This window comes from Callospermophilus lateralis, unplaced genomic scaffold, assembly GCF_048772815.1.
Source record: "Callospermophilus lateralis isolate mCalLat2 unplaced genomic scaffold, mCalLat2.hap1 Scaffold_139, whole genome shotgun sequence".
Lineage (NCBI taxonomy): Eukaryota > Metazoa > Chordata > Mammalia > Rodentia > Sciuridae > Callospermophilus > Callospermophilus lateralis.
The window spans coordinates 61,945-67,276 of record NW_027512543.1 but is presented as its reverse complement, the minus strand read 5'-3'; positions in this window follow the sequence as shown (position 1 = coordinate 67,276).

Genomic DNA, 5,332 nt, shown 5'->3' with positions numbered 1-5,332 from the left:
GTAAGAACTGGGCTAAGGCTGGGATGAAACAGTTGATGTTTGATCAACCACTAACAGACAGGTCCCCACTGGTGTGAAAGTGCTGACCCTGGTCCAGCAGGCCAACAGGCCATCTCCATAGAGCCTCAAGCCAAGGGGATGTTGTGTGACTCTTGAAGGAGGGAGTTTCCTGTTGGTGAAGGAAAGGGAAACAGCAGGGTGGTCTCTTTAAGGGGGCAGAGTACACCATGAGCCCAGAGGAAGGGGCGATCCTGAAACCCTGGAGCGGCCCACTTCAAGGTTCTGAGCAAGAAGGCTTAGGGTGTCACTTAGTGGTAGCGGTCGGGCTTAGCATGTGTGAGGCCCCGAGTTTGATCCCTGAACCACAAAATTTGTAAATCAGTTTTAAGCAATGGAATGAAGTGATCCGATTTTTTTTTTTTAGTTGTAGTTGGACACAGCACCTTTATTTTATTTATTTTTATGTGGTGCTGAGGATCAAACCCAGGGCCTTGCACATGCTAGGCAAGCGCTGTACCATAGAGCTGCAGCCCCAGCTCAATCAGATTATTTTTCATAAAATTTACAAACTGGAATGTGTGGAAGACAGCTGGGGGCTGGGGGAGGGAACCACAGGAAGATCACTAGTAAAAACTTGCTTATTTTACAAAATCCTTAAACTCAAGACTCATCCCTTTTGCTTTAAAAAAAGAAAAAAGAAAAAAACATCAAATTGCATCACATTTCCCATACTGTTTAGACAATTTGAATCTTAATGCCACTTTCTGTTCTCTAGCTCAGATCTGTAATTTTTTTGGAAGTCACAAACTCTTACAATTAAGGAAAATCATATAATCTTAATTTGGCGGTTAAATTTTTAATAACACATGTAAAGCAAATAGTCTAAAAAGCACAAAAACCATTTTATGGCCAAACATTTCATGGAGGGAGTTAAATAATAATGTTTAAAGAAAAGTATATTATGAGGATTGTAATAAACTTTGTCTCCCCCTCCCTCTCTCCCTCCCTCTCTTGTTTAACCTGGCTTCTTATCTGGGTATGAATCTGTTTTCTGCCTGTAGGTGACCACACTCCAATGTCAGCTCCTGGCTCAGTGCTTAATTGCACTTGGCAACCAACCCTGCTAGAGGAGGAAGGGGAGTGGGCATGCGATCACACAAAGATGGCAAAGAGAACCTTCACGGGGGTTGTCTCACACATGCTTCCTCACACAAAGTTAAATGATGAATTCATTTATTTCACCAAATGCAAAAGAACTCGGGCTTCCCTTGCAAAATACCCCACTCAGAGTCCAACCAATTTTGAGGGCCCTAGGATTCTAAAGAACTGGTTCAAGAAACCAGTCATAGGAAAGTCAGTCTTTGCTTGCAGCCACAGGTGGGAGGCAGCTGGGCTGGCTTACCTGTGTGTTCAGTGTGGTCCTGGGGGGTTGGACTCCTCATACCTTGCAAGAGGTGAAGTCCAAGAATTTAATTTTTTTTTTAACATGGGACGCAGCCCCCAGCGCACAGCTGTGTGCAGGCTGCCATCTTCCTTTCTCCAGTGGCCAGAGCAGGGTAGAAGGCAGAATGGCTCACAAGTCCCAGTGGTGTCTGGCTCCAATTAATTCATGTTAAGGGTGAGTTTCAGTTTCAAGATTTTATGTATTTGTTTACTATAGAAAAGGTCTTTCTGTAAAATCTTCTGGGACCATGTGTCTACTTCTGATCTTCACCAAGCTTCCAGGGCTTTCATTTCCTCACTTCCCGTTTAGGGACTCCGCAGCCACCCTGTGAGGACCTCTCCTGAAGACTCTGCCTGTCCCCAGGAGTCCGTCTGTGACCTGAGAATGTGCTTCACCGGCTCTGATTTGGCTGCTCAGTTCTCAGTGTCAAGTGTGATCGGGGGCTGGGCCCGGCACCTTCTAGGACGGGGTCATCACCATTACATTCAGTCAAAATGTATTGGTTACAGGGGATGGAGGATTGCTGTGATTTATTTTGTTCTCCAAATTACAAAGTCTCCTAGTCTTTGAGCTATTAAAAAGTTTCATACACACACAGATTTATTTATACAAGTATATATGAACATTTAATTGAGTAAAATGTGAAAATAATTAAATGACAGTTTTGAAATGTCAACCCACTGCATGCAGTTACACTCCATGTTTGTATAAATATATCAAAATATACTCTACTGTCATGTAACACAAGAAATAGCAAATAAGATTTTTGTTTTTTAGAAAGTCAGTGCAGTCAGGGCCTCTGAGGCCTCACGCTGGGCAAACCCTTGGAATGTCAGCCGCCCCGTCTTCCTCAGGACCCTCCTCTACTGCCCACTCCCACATTAAGCCACTAATTCTGAGGATAAGCCGAATGCTCTTATTCTAACAGAAAAAAGAGGCTTCTGACATTTGTAAGAGGGAAGCCTTTCCTTTTGGTGGCCAAGAAGCAGACCTTCTACCAACAGCATCCCCACTAGCAGGAAGAGAAAGAGCAAACACAGGCCTGTCCATCAGAGGGCTGGTCCGAGTCCTGGCTCTGGCACGCACTAGCTCAGCTCAGGCAGGGCTGCCGACTCTCAGCCCCAGCTTCTCACCCACCTGACGGTGAGAAGATAACACTCATGTGTAAAGTGTAACATGATGAAGAAAGTGAGAAATACATTCTTCCATCAGCTTCCACACCTCCCATTAAATCTTTTGAACCTTGGAACACAAGGAAAAAGGGAATGCTGAGACACTCAGCATGTGGTGCTCTATATTCTTTGCAACACAGGGTGGAGGCACCGGGTCACCAGCCCGGATCAGAAGAGTAAGGACCTGGGAAGGCCGCAGAGCAGGGGCTCTGTCTCCCAGGCCACGGTGGTGCCAGCAGATGGTGTGAGCAGGCCTGAAGGGCCTCCTTCCCACACACTCGGAGGTCTGACCAAGCATGACTCTGGGCCAGCAGCTGCACAGGCCACTCACCTGTCTTCCCGCTGTAGGACGTACAAGGCCGTGTCCATGGCCCTCTGCTCAACCACCTGGGTGAATCTCTGCAGGGTGAGGCAGCTCGAGAGGCTGTGTACCTGGAAGACCACAGGCAGGACTTCAGATCACAGCTTCTGCCCCCAACCTGGCAGCTGCTCGGCTCCCACCCAGGCTGCAAGGACCTGTCTTCTGGGAAGGGGCTAAATAGCTCAAAACACCATGGCCCCAGGTCCTTCCAAAGCCATGCACTCCTGGTGGGTTGAAGAGCCAGAATCGAAAAGATTTCCTCCATTTCTGATGGCTCCCAACCACTCTACATTTTTTAAAAATTTTATTTAAGTTAAAAAAAGAATAAAACACCAAGGCAAGGGATTCACAAATTTCCACTTGACTTTCATTTTCCCTAAAATGCTTTCTGAAGATCTGCCATACAAATGCTCTACGTGATCTCTCGCCCATGACCTCAGACCACTGCACCTAAGCACAGGTGCGTTTGTGCCTCTGCGGCATGAGGTCATTTTCACAAGAGAAGGAAGGAGGCTCCTACGCTGCCACAGTGTCCAACTTCTGAATCTAGAGAGATATTTCCCATGTGTGATCTTCTTTATGTATTCATTACACAAAAGAGGTCCTATGGCTAGATTAGTTTGAGGAAAACAGACTTAAAGATTAACTGGAAAAAAAGATTAGCTGGAGGCCGGACCCCGGTGGTGCACTCCTATAATCCCAGCGGCTCAGGAGGCTGAGACAGGAGGCTCGTGAGTTCAAAGCCAGCCTCAGCAATGGGAGGCACTAAGCAACTCAGTGAAACTGTGTTTCTAAATAAAATATAGAAAATAGGGCTGGGGATGTGGCTTAGTTCAATCCCCGGTAATCCCCCCACCCTGAAAAAACAAAAGATGAACCAGAGTTCTTGTGTGTGTGTGTGTGTGTGTGTGTGTGTGTGTGTGTGTTGCTAGGGACTGAACCCAGGACAGCAGGGCCTTGTGCATGAGAGGCAAGCACTCTACCAAAGGAGCTCTACCTCCAGCCCCAGAGTTCTTTACTATGGGTTTCTCAGATTTTTAATATGATGATATGCATATACTCTTTAAAAAATGTAGAATAAATAAGGACCCAAAAGTTTTAGATCCTAGCAGATACTGACTGAATGTAAAATTCACATGTAAAAATTGAGCACCCTGGGCTGGGGTTGTGGCTCAGCGCGTCTAGCATGCGCAGGGATGTGGGTTCAATCTTCAGCCCCACATAAAAATAATTAAATAAAATAAATGTGTTATTAAAAAAAATTGAGCACCCCTCCCTACCCACAATCCTCCCTAGTCATCACCCACTCGACCCCTACTCTATCAAACACACACACACACACACACACACACACACACACACACACACCCCAGGTATTCTAAACAAATTTCAAGAAACTGATCTAAAGCTGGATATCTGTACTTCTGACTGATCTAGAGCTGGATGTCCGTACTCCTGACTGATCTAGGGCTGGACGTCCAAACTCCTAACTGATCTAGAGCTGGATGTCTGTACTCTTAACTGATCTAGAGTCGGATATCTGTACCCCTGAATAATCTAGAGCTGGATGTCTATATTCCTGACTTATCTAGAGCTGGATGTCTATACTCCTAACTGATCTAGGGTTGGATGCCCGTACTCCTGACTGATCTAGGGCTGGACATCCCGTCTGTACTCCTGACTGATCAAGAGCTGGATGTCCATACTCCTGACTGATCCAGGGTTGGATGTCTATATTCCTGGCTGATCTAGAGCTTGATGTCTATATTCCTGACTGATCTAGAGCTGGATGTCCATACTCCTGACTGATCTAGGGTTGGATGTCTATATTCCTGACTGATCTAGAGCAGGATGTCTGCACTCCTGGCTGATCTAGAGCTTGATGTCTATATTCCTGACTGATCAAGAGCTGTATGTCCATACTCCTGACTGATCTAGGGTTGGATGTCTACATTCCTGACTGATCTAGAGCAGGATGTCTGCACTCCTGGCTGATCTAGAGCTTGATGTCTATATTCCTGACTGATCTAGAGCTGGATGTCTGCACTCCTGGCTGACCTAGAGCTGGATGGCTGCACTCCTGGCTTATCCAGAGCAGGATGTCTGCACTCCTGGCTGATCTAGAGCAGGATGTCTGCACTCCTGGCTGCTCTAGAGCTGGATGTCTATATTCCAGACTGATCTAGAGCTGGATGTCTGCACTCCTACCTGGGTGAGGAGTCCATGACTATTCCCGTCCCCTCCTCATTGCTCCCTCTCCCTCAGCCCCCACATCCACTCCACCCGTAAGCCTCACCACAGTGGCCTACACACCAGAGGGCCTCAACCCACTTCTCCCCACCTAGTTCCAAGTCA